Genomic DNA, 24,787 nt, shown 5'->3' on the forward strand with positions numbered 1-24,787 from the left:
GTAGGAATTATAAAATAAGGTTAATATGTTAATATGAGAGACATATTCAAATAAAAGCACTAAGTTGAAAAAGTGAAACTTAGGCTCAGGGAAATGAAAAGGGATCCAAGCTATGAATTTGGAAAACTTAGCATAATGGAAGAAAAGCATTTTTACACAAGAAATGTGGCTTCCTTTGCCTAAGTAAAGAAAGAGTTTCACTTAGCCGTTTTCATGAAATGAAGTGTTTTGGAGCACTGAGCAGATCTCAATGTCCCTGTAGGGGAGGTTAGTAAGTGTTTTTTGGAGAAATGAGGCGGGAAGTTAGTCATGCTTCATCTGTTTTGTGACCACATAGTTGACATGATACTTATGATATCCATGAGATGAATCATCTTCAAAAGACAAAATTGCTCATAAACCTGCTAATGCAACATCAAAATTGCTTACCCAACCTATTACACCTAACATTTTTTCTTCCTTTTTCCTTGGGTGCATTTAAACTAGCAAACCCTTACTCTCTTCTTTTCTTTTAACTGCCATCCTATTTAAGTCTGCCCTTATTTCTTCCAGGGGCTCAAATTTAACTGTTGAGCTCCTTTGTTTCTCTATCTAACTACTTATCTGCCAAGCTTGAACTGTTTGGATAGATTTTGTTCTCTATCTCTAAAACAAGAAATTTAAACATGGAATGGCCATGATTAAGCTGTTTGGCCATCCATCAAGTGTGGCAAGAGCCAAATGATTGCTCATAATAAACTTCTTTGCAAAAATAGAATAGTAGTGGCATTTTGGACTAGCACACTTTCCTGGTCTTCTTCATTTTGTGTTCATTTTCTTTCTTTTTGACCAGTTAATTCTTCTTTCCCTTTGATCTTTGTTTTAGGGCATACCCTCTTTTCACTTTTTAATTTTTTGATTTTTTTCAAAATATGGAACCTTAGCAGCATGGAAAAGATGAACATATTTGGCATTTCATCAGTCAATCATGAAATATGACACCTATTGGTGTAGGAGCAAAACACTGGCTCCACTTGGGGATGGCTTTTCCTGGTGAAAATCTAAGAACAGCAGGTCAGATGGCCTTATATTCAATTCTTGCTGCATTCTGAAATTTTCCCTTTGCTGTAAATAAACAACACTGTACCTTTGAAACATATATACCTTTCTCCTAGCTTAGTCAAACAATTGCAGCCGTGTTTTGATAGTTTATCTGAATTTTTGATATCATATTTTCAGCTCCCAAGTCTTCCTCTTCAATTCTTCTGATAAACTAAAAAGGTAATATAAGAAAGGTGGCACAGTTCCTTGCCTTTTTCTCAAAATTTTCTACATATTCCTTCCCATCTTATTGCTGTAATAAACTACAGAAAGTGAACATTCTTATGTACAAGTTAGAGTCATGACATCTTCAACAAAGTGGATCAAAATAATGCTTGAGCATCCGACCATTGACCAACCCATCTTCTGCTTCTGTACCCCCCAGGCTTTTCAAAAAGTAGGTGTTGTTTCCTTGTGAAGCCTGGATAGCAAAAGGTCCCTTCCATAGGAAGTCAGACTTCCCATTTTTTCCTTTATCTTCCCTTTTGGAATCCCATTTTAGTACTTTGTCTCCTATGAAAAAATCCTCTGCCTTTGTCCTCTTGTCAAAAAATCTTCTTAAGTTTTTCTTGTAGAACTTGAGATCTTCGATACACTTCTTCTCTAGTCTGTTGTAAATAAATAGTCTGATTGATTCTTCTCTGAATGTCATTGGGCTCTGCCTGCACTTCTTGTAGAAATTTTATCACAGGGATTCCCAAAGATGAAGGGAATACAACCTCCATTCCATAAACCAATTCATAGGGGCTTGTTCCAATGGATCTTTTTGTAGTCAATCTGTCTTCCCAAAGTGCATTGATAAGTTTCTTGTGCTAGTTTTTCTTGTTTTCCTCTAATATTTTCTTAATGATATTGATCAGGCTTTTATTGGATGATTCAGTTAGACCATTACCTTGAGGGTAATAGGTTGTGGAGTGGCCTAAGGTAATATGGTATTTGTGACAAAAATTGATCATTCTTTTGGATTTAAAAGCAACAGCATTGTCAATTATAATCTTTTCTGGACAGCCAAATCTAGACAAGATATTGGTTTCTAGGAATTGCATGATCACTGAATCATTGGCTTGTCTACAAGGGATAGCTTCTATCCACTTGGTGAAATAGTCTGTGGCAGTTAAAATCCATTCATGCTGGCCAGAATAGGGAGGGTGAATTTCCCCAATGAAATGTAAACCCCATTGTTGAAATGGTCTTTCAGTGGAAATTGGTTTGAGGGGTAGAGGTAAAAGATTTCTCTTGCCTTCAAAGATTTGACATTTATGGCAAGAAACTACAAATTTCTTTACATCAACAAATAGGGAGGACCAATAAAATCCAGCAATTAGGACTTTATTAGCAGTTGATTTCCAATACAAATGTCCACCACAGTCCCCTGCATGAAATTCTTTCAGCACTTTGTTAGTTTCATCCTTTGTTAAGTAGCTTAGTAAAATGCCTTCATGATTTTTCCAAAATAAAACATTATTTACAATACAGAATTTTGAAGCTTTCATTTTCAGGAATCTCTTTTTAGTTCTGGATAACCCTGGAGGAGCATGTAGGTTTAATAATACATAAATTATATCAGCATACCAAGGTGATTGTAAAAAGGCTTGTTGATTTGTGGAGTCGCCATCTCCTGCTCGTTATCTAGTTCATTGATGTCAAGGGCTTGAAAGTTGGTTTTAGACATAAGTTTAGCTAGTCCTTGTCCTTTTATCAGCTTTGTTGGTTTAATTTCAATGTCATATTCCAAAATGTTAGCTATCCATTTACCTCTTTTGCCTTCAATTCATTCTTGAGTTAGAATATCCTTGACTACAGTATTTGGTACATAAGCTATTACATGAAAGTATAAGATATAAACTCTGAAGTCCTTAATACCTTTTACAAGAGCATAGGCATGTTTTTCCATGATTTGATATTTTAGAGATGCATCTCTAAGTGCTTTGCTGAAAAAAGCTATGGGATTTTCACACCACTGATCATCTTTCTGTAGTAAAACAACAACAATAATATGTTCAGATGCAAAGGAAAAGATTATAAAGTCTCTGTCAAATTTTGGGCTTGTAAGGACAGGTGTTTTAGTTAAAGCTATTTTGATTTCTTCAAAGGCTTGCTTGGCTTCTACTGTCCACTTTACTTTGGAATCATTTTTCAACATGTTGTTCAGTGGTCTTATCAGTTCAACCAAATTGGGTATGAATCTTCTTATAAAATTGAGTTTCCCTTGGAAAGCTTGAAGTTCTTTGATATTTTTAGGGTGGGGAACTTGCAAAATGGCTTGTATTCTATCTGGGTCAATTCTAATGCCATCTTTTGAGATTATGTGACCTAACAGTTTACCCTCTTCTAGGCTATATAATGATTTCTTTGGGTTTAGTGATATACCATATTTTCTACAGATTAAAAACACCTGTCTTAAATGTTCTAAATGTTGCTGATATGATTTGGAAAATGCAGTAAGGTCATCAAGATATATGACCAGAAAATCATGGATCTCTTTCACAAAAGCTATGTCCATGGCTCGTTGAAAAGTTGCCCCTACATTCTTAAGTCCAAAAGGAATTTTTACATACTTGAAGGTTCCCCAAGGTGTTGTAAAAGCAGTCTTATCTTGATCATCAGGGTGAACTAAGATCTTATTAAAGCCTGAGAATCCATCTAGCAGTGAAATTCTAGAGGCTCCCACTACCCTTTGCAAAATGTGGTCCATCTTAGGTAAGGGGTAGTGGTCTTTTAAAAAAATTTATTCAGATTTCTCAAATCAACACACAGCCTTATTTCTACTATTTTCTTTCTAGTGGGCACCAAATTTGAGATCCATTCTGAAAATCTGATGGGTGCTATAATGCCAGTTACATACATTCTTTTGACTTCTTTCTCAATGAGGGGAAGGAGTACGGGATTGACCCTTTTAAGTTTTTGTTTGAACGGTTTTTGATTTTCTTTTAGGGGTATTGTATGCTGGATCACAGAAGTATCATAGGACTTAAGGTCTTCATAGCTCCATGCAAAAACATCTTGAAATTCTTTGAACAATTCAATATATTTCAGCTTTTGGTCAGGAGGCAAAGCTTTAGATAGTTTTATCATCTTAGGATTTTCTGCAGTTCCTATATTACAGTCCTCAATTTCTGTGTTTAATGGCTGCATTTTTGGTTTTCTTGGAATATCATTAGAGTCAAAAATATCTTCCATAAGAGTCAAGCCTGTGGGTAAAAAATTATCCTTTAAATCAATCACTTCAGACTCTCCTTCAGCAGTTTCATCAAAGTTTATTTCTTTCAGCTCTTGCAACTCTTTGTTGGTAAATTTTGTTGGTTGTAATATTTGATTTTCTGTTTCAGCTGAAATATGTTTTTCAATCTTGTCTATTTGATGATCTTCACAAACAGTGCTTGTGTTTATATTTGTGCTGGAAAATTCTTCTTTCAAAGTCAGGAAATTATTGATCTAAGTTTCATTGTCAAACACCTGCCAATTTTTTACATTGTCTGGTACAGTCAGCCTATGTTTAATTTCAGCTGTAAAATGATGATTAGGCTCAAACGATAGTTTACAAGTGCTAGGAAATGTTGCCAAACTGTGAGCATGCAAATTGTGGTTCCTTGAAATTTTGGTAAGCTGTGATTCTAGGAAGGTATTGAGTATCTCAAATCCAACCCCTTTATAAGCTCTTAACCTGAGGTCATTGGTGAAAAAGTTTCCTTTCATTTGTTGGATAATTAAACCAGAGTCTTCCAAAATTGATATCTTGACTGCCCCTAGACTTTTGATCAATTTGAATCCTAGCAGGAGGGCTTCATATTCAGCCATGTTATTTGTGCATCTAAAATTCAGCCTGTATGTGTGTCCCTCAGCATGATCATTTTGCATGTTATGTATCCAAATTCCTACCCCTGCTCCTAGTTTATTAACTGATCCATCAAACTCTAGGTACCATAGGATTTCTTGATTACAGCTGGCATCAGGAATTTTAGAAACTTGCTTAGTGGGCAGATTTGGATTCTCAGTTTTATGTGGTTTCCATTGTGTGTCTGTTGTATCAATTATTTCAGCAATTTCTAGATCTTGAGCAATAGATTCTTTATTTATGCTTCTTCCTTGTGCTGATTGTTATATACATTTTTATGCCTTGCATCACCAAGCATGAAATTTCCATAAACCAAGGGCTCCTAAGTCCCTAAAAGTGTTGTTCCAACCCCTAAAGGAACAAGGCCAACAAATTACAGCTTCTCCCAGAAGTTCTCCACCAGAAACTGCTTAGAATCAGTCAAATCAGGATCATTTCAGCTTCTCCACTGGCTAGTTGCGTTGCATAGCACCTAAATACACTAGCTAGGTGCGTTGCAACGCACCTAAATGCACTATCAGGGTGCGTTGAGCGGGAAATGACAAATGGCAGTGCCATTCTGCGAGGTGGAAAGACAATGGAACCTTCCAGAATCTTCTCCAATGACACTTGCCTCACTGAGTTCGACCAAGGATGAGTAAGAGGCTCTTAGTCTCCAAGTGGAAGCAAGAAATGACAGGGAGAAGACACTAGTCAAATAATAAGCTAACTCATCCTCCTTGCATACATCTATATATGGATCCCTCATCCCAGAGATCCGAAGGCTGGAATTTTGTGCATTGCAAGGAATTGCTGTTGGTTTTGAGATAGAGATCAGAGTATTGGGTGATTTATGCTTTGTTGGAGGTGAAGAAGGGGCTTCTTTGCTGGGAGGTTGATGCTGGATCAGGAATCATCGGTTGTAACTCCTCCTGGATCTTCTTGTTATATCAATAAAACTATTTGAGTTTCTCCTACATGCTTGTGTATCATTGATGCTTGTTACATTTGTATGTTTAGCTTAAATCTGATCCTAAGCTTTTTATGAATATAGATCCATGTCTTTGTGTAGTTTTCTTCTTCTGTGATCTTACAGGAACTTCGTGAAGCTGGGCAAGTAAGGGAGCAGGTAGCTGGAAGCTGTCAAAGAAGAGAGGGATTGTATCAAAGGATTAGCGCAAGACACAGGTCGGTTCTTTCTATCCCCCTCTATCTTTAATTCATAAAGGAAATACAAAAGTAGTTTTCTCTGTTTGTTTCTAAGGCAGCTGTCACACCTTAGTGGGATAGAGCAGTTCTAAATAGACACTTTTCCCGGTAAACAAAATGGCGACTCCACTGGGGACGATTGTCTAATTAGTTTGTTTGTGTATCTTTTGTTGTTTGTTTCATAAACTTATAAGTAGCATTCGAACTGCATTTGCCATAACAAATGCAAAGTAGACATCTGCTACTTCAATCCATTCACTGGATCTGTTTATGATTTGAACAGCTGATTCACAAATGATCTGATTTCCCTTTGTGATAGCTCTTAGACCCTCCTTAGATCTACCCTCTGATTGTGCATTACTGATTGCTTTTACTCGGCCAAAAACCAAAGACTAAACTGTAAACCGTGACCCAGAACCCGGATAGAATTCTCATTTCTGCCCCAGTGCAGGTACTGTGAAGAGTTCCTGCATTTCAGCATAGTTCCCGAGAGGGCAACCTGCACTGCAATCCAGTTTCTCTGTGTTACAGGTGCGCTGATCAGACTAGCCCTGTGCAGCTGAGGTTCTTGTGCTTCATTCTTTCCAGTTTTGTCTCTAATTTTTGCAGCCTGTGATCAGTGTATGTGTCTATTTAAAAACCCCTTTTCCTTGCTGTAATTCCGCCTCCTTTGTACAAAAAGACTGTAGATGTTTTTGTGTGTTTGTTGAGTCGTTTACAGTTTTCCATTGCAAAAGTAGAATAGTCGTACTGTCGTCCTTTGATTTAGATCTGTCGCAAGTGTTGATTTTGATCATAGGAGAAATTTTGATTGCTGTTGATGGTCGACTATACTTTTACTTTTGCCTTTGGTCTGAATTTATGACCTTCTAGTGTCAAAAACGAGTATTTATTTCAAAATCATAAAGTGCCGTAATCGTCTTTATCTTTTGATTTCAAAAAGAAGCTTGTTTGTGTTTGTCGCTTGAAAGCAAATTCAGATTTGTACATCAACTTTCTTTTTAGCATCAATATTAAGAGAGTCGAAAACAAATACATGCACATGTGCATTTGCATACTAACAGTGTGTTTGGCTTGATTTAGGAAAGTGCATTTACAGTGTGCTCTTTGCTCTTTGTGAAAAGATTGTGTCTTTCTTTTCCCCTTGTAGCTAGGATTTTCATTGCTGAAAAGAGATAAAAGTTTGCTTATCATCTTTAGATTGCATTTTAGGAATTACATCTACATCTCGTGGTGAACCCAAAAGGCAAACTTCATAAGAAAGATCAACTTAAAATAAATTCAATGAATCTAACAACGCTTTGGAACTTAACACACAACATTTAGAGGTCTAGGCTAGAGACGTATTTCGGCGTCGTAAAGCCTAGTAACTGTTGTCCTCACTGATGGTTGGGTGATTCCTCCACTTTGAGACGATAAGTGCCAGTACGGACTTGTGCTCCCACGTACCGTCGAGTATATATTGGGAGACCCCTATAGGCTTAAATCCTTTATCCATAGGAAGCCGTGTCTGCCGCCCTATCGATCGCAATGCACTGAACACAGCACTCGGGAAGATTGACTGTCGTACCGTAAAAAGTATTCTGCAGTTTTGTGATTGGTTTGGTACTCCCTCTACCTAGATCTCCATAGCAGTCCCTTTCGTTCCTTTTCAGACTCCTTAACGGAAAAGGTCCATCTGAGCACTTGTCACTTCAGGCTCATTAAAAATCGAAGGAGACTAGAGTCATCTTTTGTTTTTTCTCGACTCTTAAAAACTGAAAAAACAAGTTGTGTCAAAGTGTCTTAAAATTTATTTTAAACGGAATATTCATTACCCCTTTCCTACGTTGATATTGGGTTGAGAAAATGGAGTCTACCAACCAAGGAATTCCCCTTGGTGGAAATCATAGTCCCTTCTCCTCTTGGGGAGATGTTGGTGCACCCCATATGGCCACATTGTCACTTCCAGGACTGACAATTGGTTTGCCTGTATGGCTCTTCTCAACCTCTGTCGTTCAGAACACCATTATTCCTGAATAATTGAATTAGCAATTAGACGAGTCCAGAGTTGCCCACCAACCCTCTACTTCATCTAATTATTCCTCTCTTCCTTCCTCTTCGCTTGATAGGGTTGGTAAAGCCAAAATTCAAGTTCCTAAGGAGAAGAAGGAAAAGAAGAAGAAAGAAAAGAAGAAGAAGGAGCCAAAGACAAATGGGGGAAAACGAGTGTCGTCTAACGAAAATCCACACACTGCACCGACCAGGCCTAAATCTGCATGTGTCATTTGCAAAGGAGACCACTTTCACAGAGATTGTCCTTGCATCCCTCGGATTTTAAGGGACTGGTCTCCTAGATTGCACAACCCGGTGTCGTCAACCTCTGATGATCATGTTGAAAGCACACCGTCAACTAGTGAAAGTGAAGTCCCAGGACAAAAAGGAAAATATAGATTTCCTTGTAGGCTGTGCGAAGGCGATCATGCCGTACACCATTGTCCCTTCTTAGACGAAGCCAAAAGAGTTTTGGATGATCGTCCGGTTTCACCGTTACGACTTCCTCCTGGATATAAAAAACTCTTGCCGAGTCCGTCACTAGTTGAAAATCCGGCTGGCCCGCTCAAGTGGTCGGCTGAAGCACCTATCATTGAAGATAAACCATCTGGATCCATACCAGACGAAAGTCAAAAGGTCGAGGCGACAGTTGGCGGATAGAAGTAGAGGTAATCTTGAAACTCTGTTTTATACCTGGGGGCATGCAAGCCTTTTGGCATGCAAGCAAAGAGCGACTATTTATTTTTTTTAAATTTTTAGAACCTCTAACCCTTTAAACCCGTAGGATTGGTCGTTTCCTAACTTGCATAAAGAAAGGATGTGGGGCAAAACTCTAAAAGTTGCCATTTTTATATGAGACATTCTTATCATACGACTGGATTAATCGAGCAGTGTTTACCGCGAGGTTCAAGCTCGTTAAAAAATAAACCCGGACCGAGCAAGTGTTTCCACCCGCGTTTAAGCTCGTTAAAAAATGAACTATTCCCCGGTAAATAACCACCGTGAATGTAGTACTTCAGCCATTAAAGCCTTGGTCGTGTTTGCACCATCACCTCCACTTTTCCATTGGCCGATCATTCACCTCCATTTGATTTTTTACCCATTTTGAGGAACAGCTGCGAAGAGTGATTTCACTAGCCATCCTTGTGACACTGCCGTGATTGGAAAATTCCAAACCTTACCTGGAATCAGCTGCTACCCATTTTATCACTCATTCCTCAAAAGACGAGTCTTTTTTAAGCTCTTTTCAAATGACTCGTAAAATATGAAAAGATTACCGAGTCCTTGGCCTTCCAGCTCGTTAAAGGGACAGGAAGTGCTATCCCTCCTCTAGATTTTAATCTTTTTGGACCTGAGGGATTATTGCACAAAAAGATCGAGCGCTTGTTTTGTTCGGCTCGTTAAAACTATCGAAAATTCATCCCTTCTGTATTGTTTTATACTTTTTCGGACTTAAGGGATTAGATGACGAAAAAGGAATTTTGGAGTTACCTTTACGTACCTTTTCAGACTCTCTAAAAATGAAAAGGACCGAGTTATCGTTGTCGTTAAACTCGTTAAAAAGATTAATAGCAACAAACTTGTCTTTAGACGAGAACGAGTTTCACTATCGCTAGGCTCGTTAAAACATAGCGATGGGTTTGCCCGAAGGGAAAATTATAGAACAAGCATATGTTATCCTCCTCAAGCTTGAAAAAAATAAAGAGGTACTGGTCAACAATGACTGGGGAAAAATTGGGAAGAAAACTCAAAGAATCTTTATTGGTAGCAAGTCGCTCTTGAACATGAAGCTTCCACTCCGTGTCCGAGTCGGATTGGGTTGTTTCATTCACCGGTCACATCGCCATGGTCATGCCATACCATCCACATTTGGGGTAAATGCTACCAATCCATCACATAAGTGTCGCCGACATGTTCAAGAGAAGTCATCTAGAGAAGCCCCTGTGTCCCATCCACTACCATACATCATACTTCCTTCTTTCATGACCGCCATCCTGAACCTTATATCTTCAGATTGTTTTCACCTCCAGCAAAATAATTTGCTCCGTTCCGTGTCACTGATGTGGGATTCATTAAGGCCCTCCTTTGACAGATCACTTCTTGTCGACATCAGCTCATTATCCAAGAAGTTGGTCTAGGAACACCCCGTTCAGTACTTTGAAGCTTGCATGTCTCAATGGCAAGTTTCTCACTTCCGGCGACAGGTTTACATCAATGGCCTTTGACCGAAAGATTTTGCGTAGTGTTCGATGCCAAGTCCTTTATTCACACCACGTGAATTGTACTGTAGTACCTTGAGGGTCATTATCATTATCGGTGATTCCTCTCGCGCTTGTTAACAGTTTACATCATTGACTGGTAATCAAGCGATGTCTTTCCATGTTCGACTTCAGAACATTTCTCACATGGATCGACTTGTACTTCGAGTGAAGATCGGACGAGATTGAAGACCCCGGATCTAGTTTCATCCATCCGGGCTGCAATATATATTTAGGAAAATAAAGACATTAAATGTACAGCATTGCAGCACAGATAATCATCCTACCAAAAGGATGATGGCTCTATCAGAATCATCAGTCTACACTCAGACGATTGTCTATCCTATGTACATGAAAATAAATTTATAAAGCTGAGCATGGGAATGCCCGCCTCAGCTAGATCATGAAAAATAGTATGAAGATAATGTATTGTATTGTATCTTATTACAGGTCTCCTCCCAGCATTGAAAGAACTTCGGATCCTCATAATAAAGCATTTCACCCGATTAACGACCTCATACTTTAGGGGGCAACTGTTATAGACATTTTTGTGCCTTGCAGCACCAAGCATGAAATGTCCATAAACCAAGGGCTCCTAAGTCCCTAAAAGTGTTGTTCCAACCCCTAAAGGAACAAGGTCAACAAATTACAGCTTCTCCCAGAAGTTCTCCACCAGAAACTGCTCAGAATCAGTCAAATCAGGATCATTTCAGCTGCTCCACTGGCTAGCTGCGTTGCATAGCACCTAAATACACTAGCTAGGTGCGTTGCAATGCACCTAAATGCACTATCAGGGTGCGTTGAGCGGGAAATGACAAATGGCAGTGCCATTCCGCGAGGTGGAAAGACAATGGAAGCTTCCAGAATCTTCTCCAATGACACTTGCCTCACTGAGTTCGACCAAGGATGAGTAAGAGGCTCTTAGTCTCCAAGTGGAAGCAAGAACTGATAGAGAGAAGAGACTAGTCAAATCATAAGATGACTCATCCTCCTTGCATACATCTATATATGGATCCCTCATCCCAGAGATCCGGAGGCTGGAATTTTGTGCATTGCAAGGAATTGCTGTTGGTTTTGAGATAGAGATCAGAGTATTGGGTGATTTATGCTTTGTTGGAGGTGAAGAAGGGGCTTCTTTGCTGGGAGGTTGATGCTGGATCAAGAATCATCAGTTGTAACTCCTCCTGGATCTTCTTGTTATATCAATAAAACTATTTGAGTTTCTCCTACATGCTTGTGTATCATTGATGCTTGTTACATTTGTATGTTTAGCTTAAATCTGATCCTAAGCTTTTTATGAATATAGATCCATGTCTTTGTGTAGTTTTCTTCTTATGTGATCTTACAGGAACTTGGTGAAGCTGGGCAAGTAAGGGAGCAGGTAGCTGGAAGCTGTCAAAGAAGAGAGGGATTGTATCAAAGGATTAGTGCAAGACACAGGTCGGTTCTTTCTATCCCCCTCTATCTTTAATTCATAAAGGAAATACAAAAGTAGTTTTCTCTGTTTGTTTCTAAGGCAGCTGTCACACCTTAGTGGGATAGAGCAGTTCTAAATAGACACTTTTCCCGGTAACACTGATGTTAAAACCTTGTCATTAGTTGGAGGGAAAATTTTAGCATTATATAGGATGAAAGAGTCCATATCAAAATGCATGGAATAAATGGGAAAATTCTGGGGTTTCTCTTGGCTACTGACCACATATTTCATCAACGCTTCCCTGTACAATCTCTTTGGCTGGCCAAAGATTGAAATGGTAGCATAAGACATGTCTAACTGCAAAGATCCCTGGAGCTTTGCACCCCAAGATCTGGACAAAAGCATTTTGTATTTTGGTGGGATATCAGCTACCACTACATCCATTAAAATAGTCTTAGCAGGGTATTGGACTAGTGATACACATAAATCTTTAATTAGGCCTAGACACCTAACCTGACTAGAATCAAAAGAGAACAAGTCTTTGTATGGCCTTGTGATACGTAGGTCCAACTTTTCCATCACAGATTTGGGCATTAAATTATGGGAAGCTCAAAAATCAAACATTGCATTGTGAAGCACTTTGTTATGAATGTTCAGACTTACATAGAATGGAGGAACTCCTCCATCTACTGATTTACCATTTACTTCAGGGCCAAAAATTAATTCTGGCTGGTCATCAAGGACATTTACTGCATCTCGGTTTTCTGAAATTTGAAGTGATCTGCTAATTTCTTCTCTATAGACATCATGTTTAGCCAATTCGAACAATGGAATTTCTATTTTTAACTTGCCTATTTCGGTTTCAAGATTGAAAGGTTTTTCTATTTGAATATTTGCATTTCGGGCAGCAAGATTTTCTTTTTCTGCTGCTTTTTCAATGTTTTTTCCTTTGTTAGGAGTGCTACCATAAACTGAATCTGTCTTAAGATTAATTTCAGGAGATTCCTTTGCATTTTCTTTGGGAGGAAAGGAAGTGGAAGGCTTACTGCTTAATGGTGGGCCATCTGATATGTCCTCAACTGTGGGTTCTTTTGGGTTGAGGTTTGTCCTAGCAGGGAGTTGTATAGGGAGGCTATTAACCTTTGCTTTTTTAGGCTGCTTGGTATCTTTATGCTTGTTGGGTTCAGGGACATCTATCGCTCTACTCCTTAATTTGTATTGCTTGTGAACCTCATAGACAACTGCATCATATCCCTCTCTAAAATCGAATGATTCTCCCGATTTGGTTTGAAATTGATTAAAGGTGTGAGCCTCTTGATCATCCTGGGTCAAAAAGATTTGATGTTCACTATTTAGACCCATTAAGTTAATTTGAGTGTCCTCTTTTGGTTCACTAGAAGTTGAAGCTTCAGCATAGTTCTCTTGGAATGGAGGTCTAATGTTTTGGTCAGGACCAACCTTTCCAGCATTAGGATTCTGATTTTTCCTGAAGCTTGGATTTCTTCTGGTGTTACTTGGTTGACCATCCCAAGAGGATTTCCTCTCAATTGTTTCTACTCTATCACCTAATCTATCCATTCCTTTGATAATTGCATCTAGTTTTTGCTCAAATGCAGAAGGTTCTTCTTTGAAGGGAGTTCTCCTTTCAGTCTAGCCCGAGCTCGTTTAGAAATTAGATTGGCCTCTACACTGACAGCTATGCTCTGCATGTCTTCTAAGCTTGGAGGAGCTCTTTCCCTAAGTTGGTAAGCCATGTCGGAATCAAATCCATCGGAGAATTTGATCAAGGCCAAGTATGGTGGAGGTCTAAGGTTCTGAGGAATAGCATTGTATACATTATTAAATCTGACACAGTAATCTTGAACAGTTTCTTGTAGGCCTCTTTTCAAGCTTTCATATTCTAATAGGATGTGTAATGGGTCCTTCTTCTTTTCCCATCTGTTCAAAAAAGTTTGATAAAGGGCATCTGGGTCAGCAATAGTGTTTACAGGGAGTGCCCTAAACTAGGTCCTAACATCACCAATTAAACTCTGAACAAAGATTTTCATTCTCACATCATCAGCATCAATTTCATAGTTCTCAAAATAATCTGTCATTTTCTTAGTATGTTGTTGAGCTGTATAGGTGCCAGTACCATCAAAATAGGTAATTTTGCTTTGATAATATTGAGGCATAGCCCCTGGATTTGCAGGTAATTACAGGGGAGCATATCGGTTTACCATATTTACAGGGATAAATGTAACAGCTAGAAGAACAGGGATAACAGCTGAGATATGTGTAGTGGATGGGGGAGTGGAAAAGATGTTTTGAAGTGTTGATGGTGAACTAGGTGAAGCAACGTTAATGGAAGAAAGGACTTGTGTTTGCCCAACAGTAAGCTCAGTTTGAATAGAGTTCTGTTGAGGTGTGTCAAGGTTTGAATCAGCAGAATTTTCTTGATTATCTCAACTCCTAAGGCTCTTTGGAATCAAATTAGGATTTTCAAAGATACGTGGAGGATTTGGATCCAGATTTGATCTAGTGTAACAGATTTTCTTCTTTGGATCCAGCTTCTAAATATATTTTTTGGTATTTTCTAGAAGTATTTGAAGAATACAACTTTTAACAATATTTTGAAGGAAGCTTTTGAAATATAGGAGGCTTTGAATTTTCCTTCAAATATGTTTGAAACAAGGAAACTGATCAAGTCTTTGAGACAGTTGTTCAAAGCCTAAAACTAGGCTGGAGATTGACTGAAGCAGCTTTTATTTACTCTTGTAATTGCATAGCAAAAACAGTTTCAAATGCTACCTAGCTAACTTTAGGCTCCATCTGTAGCTTTAGAGAATAGACAGCAGTAACAAAGAATCATTCAGTTCCCGAGTGGAGTCGCCAATGATGTTATCACTTAGGTTATTCCCCAAAAGTTGTAAGAAAAGGCAATACGGCTGAGGTAACCACAAACCAATCTTTTAGATGCAAATTCTAGCCAATCTGCATCTAGAGAGGGCTCTCTCTTTATAGTTTAGCTTTGTTTTGGGGTATATTAGGCTAGTTATGAAGTACAGGGGTTTGTTTGATTTTTGGATGGTGACTTTCAATAAAACAAGGGTGTAATCTGAGAAGTTCAGTCCATTGGGCTAATGGAGTCTATGAGGATGAACTGTTGGATATGGTTTCTTTGATAGAAGGGGGTACTACAGAGCAAGGTAATCAACCATGGAACAAATTGTAAGCTGAAATCAGGTGGGATGGAGTCAGGGGGTGAAGGGAAATTAAGAATCCTTCATCATATTGACAGAGGGAAAGTGGATGAATATTGCCAGGGAGCAGTTAAGAATTCCTTAGCTATATTTAAGATGCAAGAACTAGGGGAAACATGAGCAGTTAAGAATTCTTGCTTATGCTAATTCTGAAGAAAACATAAATAATAGCAGAGATTGAACACAGAGTGCAGTTAAGCAAGTTCTGGGTTATTCTTTTTCCCTGTTATTTAGATCATGAACATAGATGATATATAAAATGCAGAAACTGTTAAACATGACTTAAAATGACTTATTGATCCATGAAATAATTTGAGAATTCTGTAACATAGTCCTCTTCCATCAATTCCACAACCAGAGACTTTAGAAACAACGGATTCCAACAACCTTTTATTCAAAAGATCTTTTAGAGTTACAACGCAGTTCCAGAAATGTATCACCAACCTCTAATACTTTGCTTGGGGAGGTATTTGTACAAAAATGTTTACAAAATATCTCAATGAGATAATATCTAGCAATAACTTCTTCTACCTACTCTATACGAGAAGCAAATGATCTTGAAAACACGGAGAAATAAATGCAGAAGTAAATGCTATTGTGTTGGTCGCTCAGTTGGTAAGATGCGTTGACTGTTTTCTCGGTGAGTCGGCCGGTGGATGCTTTCACTGATATTCCGCGCTGTTGGCTTAACTTTCTCGGGTTCTTTTAATTTTTCTTTAATAGACCGTTGCCCAACACGATTCTTATCCGCTCCTTTTCTCCATTTTATGATATCTGTTGTGTTCTGGGAAAAAACAAAAGTTTGAAACCTGCTTACAAGATTTCCAACATGCTTTGCCACCACTGCTCTTCTGGCAACTGATGTCTTTGTAGATTTATCAAAGTCTCATCAGTGTCTGTGTACTTGTAGAATTTAGGCTGGACTACAAAAAGATGTTGTACTTCATGCTCAATATAAAACAGATTTTCCAAGTTGCTGTAAAGAGTTTGGCCAGATGGAAGGGTCTTCTCTGCTGGAGTACTTGATGATGATGCATTTTGTTGATCAGCAACATGTCTATTCAACCTGAGCTGGTACTCATCTTGTATCAGTAGGCGTTGATTACTTCCCACCAGGCTAGGCAAGCCCCTTTCCTGCAAAATTGCAAATTTTTCTACAAAAGAATTTACCTCTACTTGCATGTCTTGGCTCTTCCTCTCCAAATTCTGCGTTAGGGTTCTCATGGTCAGAACTCTTTTGATTGTTAGGATGGTGCCTGTCCTGTCTCTGATGTCCAATTCTGCTAGTTCTTCCTTGGTTTTAGTGTTCAAAAAATGGATTAGCCTGTTGCCATGTTCAGGTTTATGTCCCAATAAATTTCTGGCCCTTTGAATTTCCACCTCGGCTACTACTATCAAGTCAATCTACTCATATATAATTTGAATAGATCTCCAGATATTACTAATGGATTCACTGATATTAGCCCATAAAATTCCCTTGATTTCTCCCAGAGGCTTATCTAAAGAGAGATCTTTTTCCAATGCTTTTACTTTATTCTCTAATGCCTTCACCTCTCTTGTCTTTTCTGCCACAGTCATTTTAGATTTGTCATAACTTATTTCTAGCTTTGCCAATTTTTCTTTGGCCTCTTTTAATTCCGATACTTGGAGTTTTAAATCCTCCATAGCCTTTATTAACTCCTCTATGTTCATGGTAGCGTTGCTGCCTGCTGTTGTTGTTGTTGAAGTACCTGGTGTTGATGCTGGGTCAGTGGGAGGCACTGTTGTTGTGGCTGTAGGAGGAGCAGTTGTAACTGTTGGAGCTATTTGAGATGTTGGGAGGTTGACACTCCCTGCTTTTCCTATAATGTCTTCTCCAATTCCTGCTCTGTTTCATTTAATCTTTGATTCATTTTCATTAGCAAATCTATCATATCTTCTTCTGCTTTTTCCTGCACAATCTCTGTAGTTTGTGGATGCATAGTAATTGGCAGCTTTAATTGTTTCCTGAGGGAAACAATGTCCTCTTCCTTTTTCTTTATCAATGGTTTTATTCCCTTGGCATCCTTGGGATCATGTCCCAACTCAATGATAATTTCTTCCAAGGACTTTATCCTATTGTCCTTGGCTAAAAAAGATGCCTTTTCCAAATCTAGTTGGCCAGATGTATTGTTCAATGAATCCTACAATTTCTGAGCTAATATTTCCTTTTCTGCCAATGTGGAGTAGACCATCTCTCCAGTTTGTTTGTGCAACTCAATCTGGTCCAAAGGGTGAATGTCTTTGGCAAGGGCCTCTAGATTTGTTCTAATATAATCAGCTGTTGACTGTGGTTGTTGCACTTTAGGCTTAAAGTGGCTCAAGATCATTTTTCCTTCTTTAATATCGTATGCAGACATTAACCTTTTTTGTTTGGCGGGGGTCATTTTAAGACATTGATCATAAAGTTGCAGTCTTATTGGCTCATTCTGGGCCTTGATGTCCATGAATGTTCTTTTGATATCAGAAGCTTGCTTGCTCTGTGTCCTTGAGGACGAAACTTCCACACTATGTTGTTTCTCCAATTCCTGCCTATGAGAGGTGGTGGATGTTTCTACCACTGGGGATGTCTGTGGGCTGGTTGCCCTCTCACCCCTTGGACTTTCTATGATTTCCTCACTAATTTCCTCTTCAGGTAGAGGATTTATCCTTTGCCTTTTCGCCCCTAGTTGCTCTGCTGGCCCACTTACAGGTGTGGTCTCTTCTCGGTCCCTTTTTCTGCCCTTTTCCTCATTTAGAGGAGTCTGTAATGCTGGTACCTCTGGTGCTTTGGTCTGGGCAGGAGGAATTTTCCCTTGGCCTTGTTGCTTTGATGATGCTGGCTAATCTGTCATTATGTTCTACTCTGAATCCAACACTTATTTTCCTTTAGATATCCCTGCAGCTAGTGTAGTGCTTCCTTGGGCAGGTTGCTGTGAAGTTCCAGCAAATGATGTGCCCACTCCGGTTTGCTGAGGCAATTTGAAAGACACCTGTCCAAAAGGGTCTAGGTCAGGAGTCTTTTCAAGATTTTTCATTGCTTGTTCTATCTTTTCTGCCTTAGTGAGTTCTTCTATCAATGTGCCCTCTACCCATTCATCTTGATTAGCATACTACTCTATTTCAGGGATCCTACAATGATTATAGGCTAATAGCCTATTTTTTACCTTTCTATCACAGATGAATCCATTTGGACATAGGGTACCCACCAAAAGCTCCTTTTTAATTTGAGTCATTCACCCAATATCTTTTTAGCATCTTGCCATCCTTCCTTTTTGTTAATGATGAAAGGGCCTAATTGGTTTCTTAATTTCAACTGAGCTTTTTTCTTGGCACCATAAAAATGAGTCAAATCTGAGCTGATAAATTGCCTGAAGTATTCAAGAGCAAACAGTCTCATAGGCACATATTTTGGCAGTTTATAGGGGCACAACTCACAGCCATATATCCTGATCTCAGTGTGATTCTGGTAAAAGTACCAGTCACCTATTTTCTAGCTCTTGGAGAGCTATAAAATTTTCTGCATATCAGCAGAGAGTCCGGAAAGAGGAGTTCTCATCAGTAGAGAGGAGACTGGATGTATAAATAGATCAATGAATTCACAGTAAGTGTAAGGAGAGCTATGGACTTGATGGAAGACTGAGGTCCAAAATATCACAAACCTCCTTTCTCCTTTAGTATCCAATTTTCTGATAGGAAACTGAAAACTGCCTGTTTGATAATACAAGAACATATGATATATATATGATGTGTACTTGAAGACTTCCTCTCTGTCTAGATTTATGAATTGTTCATGTATTTTATTGGTAATGAAAGTAGAAAATTCAAATTTGATAGCAGGAGGATGTCTAGAATAAACATGGACATCAAAGCTAAAATGGTCTCATCAACATACTCACTTGTCTTAAATCCCAGGACATAGGATATCATATCAATGATAAATCTTCCAGCTTCATTGAACCAGACATGGTGAAAAGGAGGTGGCTCTCTGGGCTGGCAATCTGGTCTCATCAATAACTTGGCAATTCAGCCTATTTCTGCAGTGGATATTTTAGAGCCTTCATCCAACAAATGTCCCATGGAAAGAGGAGCCAGAGGCTGACTAGGTTTGAAGTGTAGCATTTCATTGATTAACTCAGGAGTTATATGAAAAAGGACAGTTCCAGTTGGAGACATGACTACTCTTTGAGTAGGCTCATAATTGGCACATCACAGGCGGATTACATCTGGGAATACATTTACTGAGGGGAGGTAGTATCTAGGCAAATTGGATTCCCATATCCCATAGAGATCAGTTTTGTTTAGGTGACTATTCCTGATTTCACAGAATGCTTGGAGGTGGTTTTTGTCACCAGTTAAGTCCTGTATTTGAAAATCCCTATCAGCCAAGGGCAACCACTCCAAGTCCTTATGAGGAGCATTAAGGGGAGCAATGTTCAGGGCCACTGGAGCTTCCATTGGTCAATTTTCTGTGATTTTCAACTTGGAATTTGGTTTTTTGTAGCAAAAGTAGGTAAAATGACACTTTCGGGACTTTTCTCCAGGAATTGCAAACTGAAGCCGACTTGAATTTAGCTCAGTGAGTGAAAATTGCAGAGGAAATCGAAGTCCGCAGGGTTCTTTGGTAAAAATGGGCAAAAATAGTGGTTCTGGTGCACTTGTTGAAGGTGGTATGGCGAATTTGAACTTAAATTAGGGTATTTTTTGGAAAATTCCAGAGGAAAGCTAAAAAACAGGGTTTGGAAGTAAAAATCGAGGTAAATACCTATTTTAACAGTGGACTGTGCAAATTGTAGGTCGCGGGATGAGCTGGAAGACCAGACTGCGGGCTTGATTTGGCTTGGTGGCAGACTGTGTGGTTAAACACTGCTTTGTATGTAAAACAACATGCACAGGTCACATAGAGAAGACAAGCAAAAACGAGTGAAAACGATGTTTTCACGCCTTTTTAACAAAAAATTGATTTTGGCAGGCTTTTGGCGCGTTTCTGACGGATGTCGTCAGCATGATGTGGTCCCATGTCGTGTATCGAGGTGACGTGGCACTGACGTAGCACTGACGTGGTTTTGATGTCAACGGATGATGCGAGGGTGATGTCAGCAGGGAGGCAGCGAAGGGCGGTAAGCGGTTTGGCCCCCCGCACCACTTTTGGGCAGAGGTGGTATTGGAGGGGGGGCAACAAGCAGTGCGGGAGGCTGCCACCTGTCCCAATGTACGGCGGCAAAACCACCATCCCCCGGGTGCTAAAGTGCAGGTAGGGGAGGGCTCGTGATATTGATGTGAGCCATCCAATCTGTGGGTTGTGATCTGACGGCTGGCGGCGATTGGGATATGGCGAAGGCTATGGCGTGGGACCCGCGCAATAAAATCAACATTTTTCAATGTTTTTGTGGGGTATTACTTAATGTTTTTTGGGCGGGTTTGGTTATTTATTTAACCAAAGGTTAAATAAATCCCATTGTTGTGTATGCAGAGGGTTGTTAATGGCCCCGGATGAGCCATCAATCCCGATAAAACGTTGACATATGGCTATAATTAGCCGGGGGTCGGGATATTTAAAGTCTTTTTTGGGTTTTCATGTATTTTATATATAATACGGGCATGGGGAAAATGTTATGTAGGAATTATAATATACGGTTAATATGTTAATATGAGAGACATATTCAAATAAAAGCAATAAGTTAAAAAAGTGAAACTTAGGCTTAGGGAAATGAAAAGGGATCCAAGCTATGAATTTGGAAAACTTAGCATAATGGAAGAAAAGCATTTTTACACAAGAAATGTGGCTTCCTTTGCCTAAGTAAAGACAGAGTTTCACTTAGCCTTTTTCATGAAATGAAGTGTTTAGGAGCACTGAGCAGATCTCAATGTCCCTGTAGGGGAGGTTAGTAAGTGTTTTTTGGAGAAATGAGGCAGGAAATTCGTCATGCTTCATCTGTTTTGTGACCACATAGTTGACATGATACTTATGATATCCATGAGATGAATCATCTTCAAAAGACAAAATTTCTCATAAACCTGCCTGCAACATCAAAACTGCTTACCCAGCCTATTACACCTAACATTTTTTCTTCCTTTCTCCTTAGGTGCATTTAAACTAGCAAACCCTTACTCTCTTCTTTTCTTTTAACTGCCATCCTATTTAAGTCTACCCTTATTTCTTCCAGGGGCTCAAATTTAACTATTGAGCTCCTTTGTTTCTCTACCTAACTACTTATCTGCCAAGCTTGAACTGTTTGGATAGATTTTGTTCTCTACCTCTAAAACAAGAAATTTAAACATGGACTGGCCAAGATTAAGCTGTTTGGCCATCCATCAAGTGTGGCAAGAGCCAACTAATTGCTCATAATAAACTTCCTTGCAAAAATAGAATAGTAGTGGCGTTTTGAACTAGCACACTTTCCTGGTCTTCTTCATTTGGGGTTCATTTTCTTTCTTTTTGACCAATTTATTCTTCTTGCCCTTTGATCTTTCTTTTAGGGCATACCCTCTTTTCATTTTTAAATTTTTTGATTTTTTCAAAATATGGAACCTTTGCAGCATGGAAAAGATGAACATATTTGGCATTTCATCAGTCAATCATGAAATATGACACCTATTGGTATAGGAGCATAACACTAACAACAAATATTGTAACAATTGAGGGGGTAGAAAGCCATTTTATCTTGTTTTTCAAAGCTTGAAAGTGGGAAGCCAAAGAGATATTTTTGCCACCCAACTCTACACCAACACTTGGGTGATCAAGAAAAAGAAACTGAGAAGCACAAACATACGTAAAAATGGATTGAGAAGCGGATGTTGTAACAAAATATGCCATAACAACATGTCAATGTTAAATATGTTGAAAATATTGTAATAGTTGATATTTTAACACCCATTACTATTGAAAATGTTGAAACTGCTATAAAAATTGATGCTATAACAATTGCTACTATTGAAACTAATGAAACAATGACCATTACAATGGATGTTGTAACAACAAGTGTTATAACAACAGATGTTGTAACAATTGATGGAGTAGAAATTAATTTCTCTTTGCTTGTCAAAGCTTGAAAGTGGGCAGCCAAAGAGGTGCTTCTGCCACCAAACACTACACCAGCACTTGGGGGATCAAGAAAACAAATTGAGAAACACAAACATAAGAAACAATAGATTGAGAAGAAGATGTTGTAACAATGGATGTTGTAATAGTATATGCCATAGCAGCATGTCAATGCTAAATCTACTGAAAATGTTGTAACAACTTATGTTGTAACACCCATTACTATTGAAAATACTAAAATTGTCTTAAAAGTTGATTCTATAGCAACTAATACTATTAAAACTATTGAAACAGTGAACATTACAATGGATGTTGTAATATCATATCTTATAACAGTTGAGGGGATAGAAATCCATTTCATCATGCTTGTCAAAGCTTGAAAGTGGGCAGTCAAAGATGTGTTTCTGCCGTATAATGCTACACCAACGCTTGGGGAATCAAGAAAACAAATTAAGAAGAAGAAACATAGGTAACATCATGTTGAGAATCAAATGTTGTAACAACAGATGCCATAACAGATGCAATAACAATAGATTTTGTGACAAAAAACCATTTCATCTTGCTTGTCAAAGCTTGAAAGTGGGAAACCAAAACGGTGTTTCTTAGTAACTTTGCATTTGTGTTATTCTTCTTCTGAAACCTATGTAATAAAGTTGTTGGTTTCTTTCATTCATAGATTTATCAATGTTGTTTGAATAGTTTATATACCTGTGACTTTTATATAAGAAACCTTAATGAAGCACTTTGCATTCTCTGCATCTTATTTTCTTTCATTCCATGCTCTCGGTTGTAGATCTAATGCATAGGATTTTATTTAGCCCTATGATTTAAACCTCAAATTTCTTTATGTTCTTCTGTCCATACTACAACGTCAATTTTAAAGGTTGTAATTATAGATAAGTAGGCGAGTTGAATTTATTCATTAATTTCTCCAAAAACTAGTTCACATTGCATCTAAAGGTCTATCATCACCTACCCTACTTGTTTGATTTCTTTAGGATTAATAAGGTTTTGATAGAGCTAGAATGCAGAGTAGAATTGTGTTGTAGTCTTGAATGTAGGAAAAATTTTGTTTTGAAAAATCACCAATTTGTGTGCTAACCATATTCCCCATAGAACTAGAAAGGGAATTGTCTTATAAAGTTTCAGGTCTTTTATTTCAAACCAAGCCTCCAAAGTTCAAACAGGGTCCAACATAGGCCTACATCATAAATGTTCCTATTTTAATATTCATGCCCCTAAATATCTACTTAATTCATTCAATATATATATCACTACAAAGCAAATGTTTTAGACCTCAATACACCCTTCATCCTACCATATGGAAAATAATTGCTAATACAAGTGCTAAGACTCAAGATCATCCCTAGTGCTAGCATTCATCTTCATTTCTTCTCTAGGGTTTACGTCACAAACTCTAGGTCTTCCTCTATTGCATCACACAAGCACTAAGAACTCTCCATGACAATTATATAGATGGAATAATGAGTATAGTGTAGACAAAGACATTCTCTTCCCTCTATACAGAGTAGGTGAGGGAGGCCAACATTGGTAAAGTGGACTAATTACATAAGAAATTTAATTTAATGCACAAGATAAGGTCTCCAAGTGAAGTTCTCTCTCTCCAAGGTATACATGTCAAGAGACCAATCGTCGAGTGGTACACTCTCTAAGTATGGGTTGCAAGTGTCAAGTGCTCTTCATCACAAGGCTTCTTTCTTTCCAAGACAATCATCCCATGCTCCTCAACACATGTATCTTGGGTCCATAATCAATCCCATGTAATGTGATCTCAACCCAAGCATCTATAATCAATCCCATGTAATTTGTTTTGTTGTCTATGGGTTATGTATTACATGGTCTTGCATCCCTCCTTTGGCCTAGGGTTTTTGGCAAAGGACTTTATAAATCCATGATTGGATATTGATTTCTAAGGACTTGATCATAGTGAAAGGTTGGTGATTTATAAGTGTGTTATGATCGATGGAAGAAAAAAAAAACTCAAGCTACACATAAATAAACAACTCAACATAAGAAATGAAAATTGACATATTAACATAACAATATCCAACTAAGTTATTGAAAGTCAACTAATGATACCTTATTCTCCATCAAGATAACAAAATTCAACCACTTTCTCTCTTGTATCATATCAAATTCTAGTTGTGATGGATAATAGCCATATTGTTTCTCCTATCAAAACATGGCAGATGGACAAGTTAAATTAATTAATATCCAATCACTTACTATTTTGTACAAAACTAAAAAAAAATATAATTTCAGATATGAAATATACTTACAAATTTGCATGGTAAGGCTTCTAAACCTGTTTGGCCACTATGATGTGTGGTGTGATATTTGGAAAGCTTGGCCTTCGAGGCCTTGTCAAACATACACAAATTCAATTTAATTATGCACCAATCAAATATATATATAAAAAACTAATTTGAAATAATCTTATGACGAAATTTAAATACTTGTATGATCTCCTTGCCAGACTTCCTCTATGCATCTTCTCTATCATACGTTTTCACGAGTTCTTTCCATACTTTCACACTTACATCAATTAGCCTTATTTTGGCCCTTAGCTAAGGAGGATTTTTATTTTTTTTTATATTTTCCCTTTGGTTGCAACAAAATCTCTTGCAATTTTGAGTCATTTCCTATTTTAATTTCTTTACTGATCAACACGTC

Source organism: Pinus tabuliformis, chromosome 6, assembly GCF_031772625.1.
Source record: "Pinus tabuliformis cultivar Carrire ecotype Pingquan chromosome 6, CPIR1, whole genome shotgun sequence".
NCBI classification, from domain to species: Eukaryota; Viridiplantae; Streptophyta; class Pinopsida; order Pinales; family Pinaceae; genus Pinus; species Pinus tabuliformis.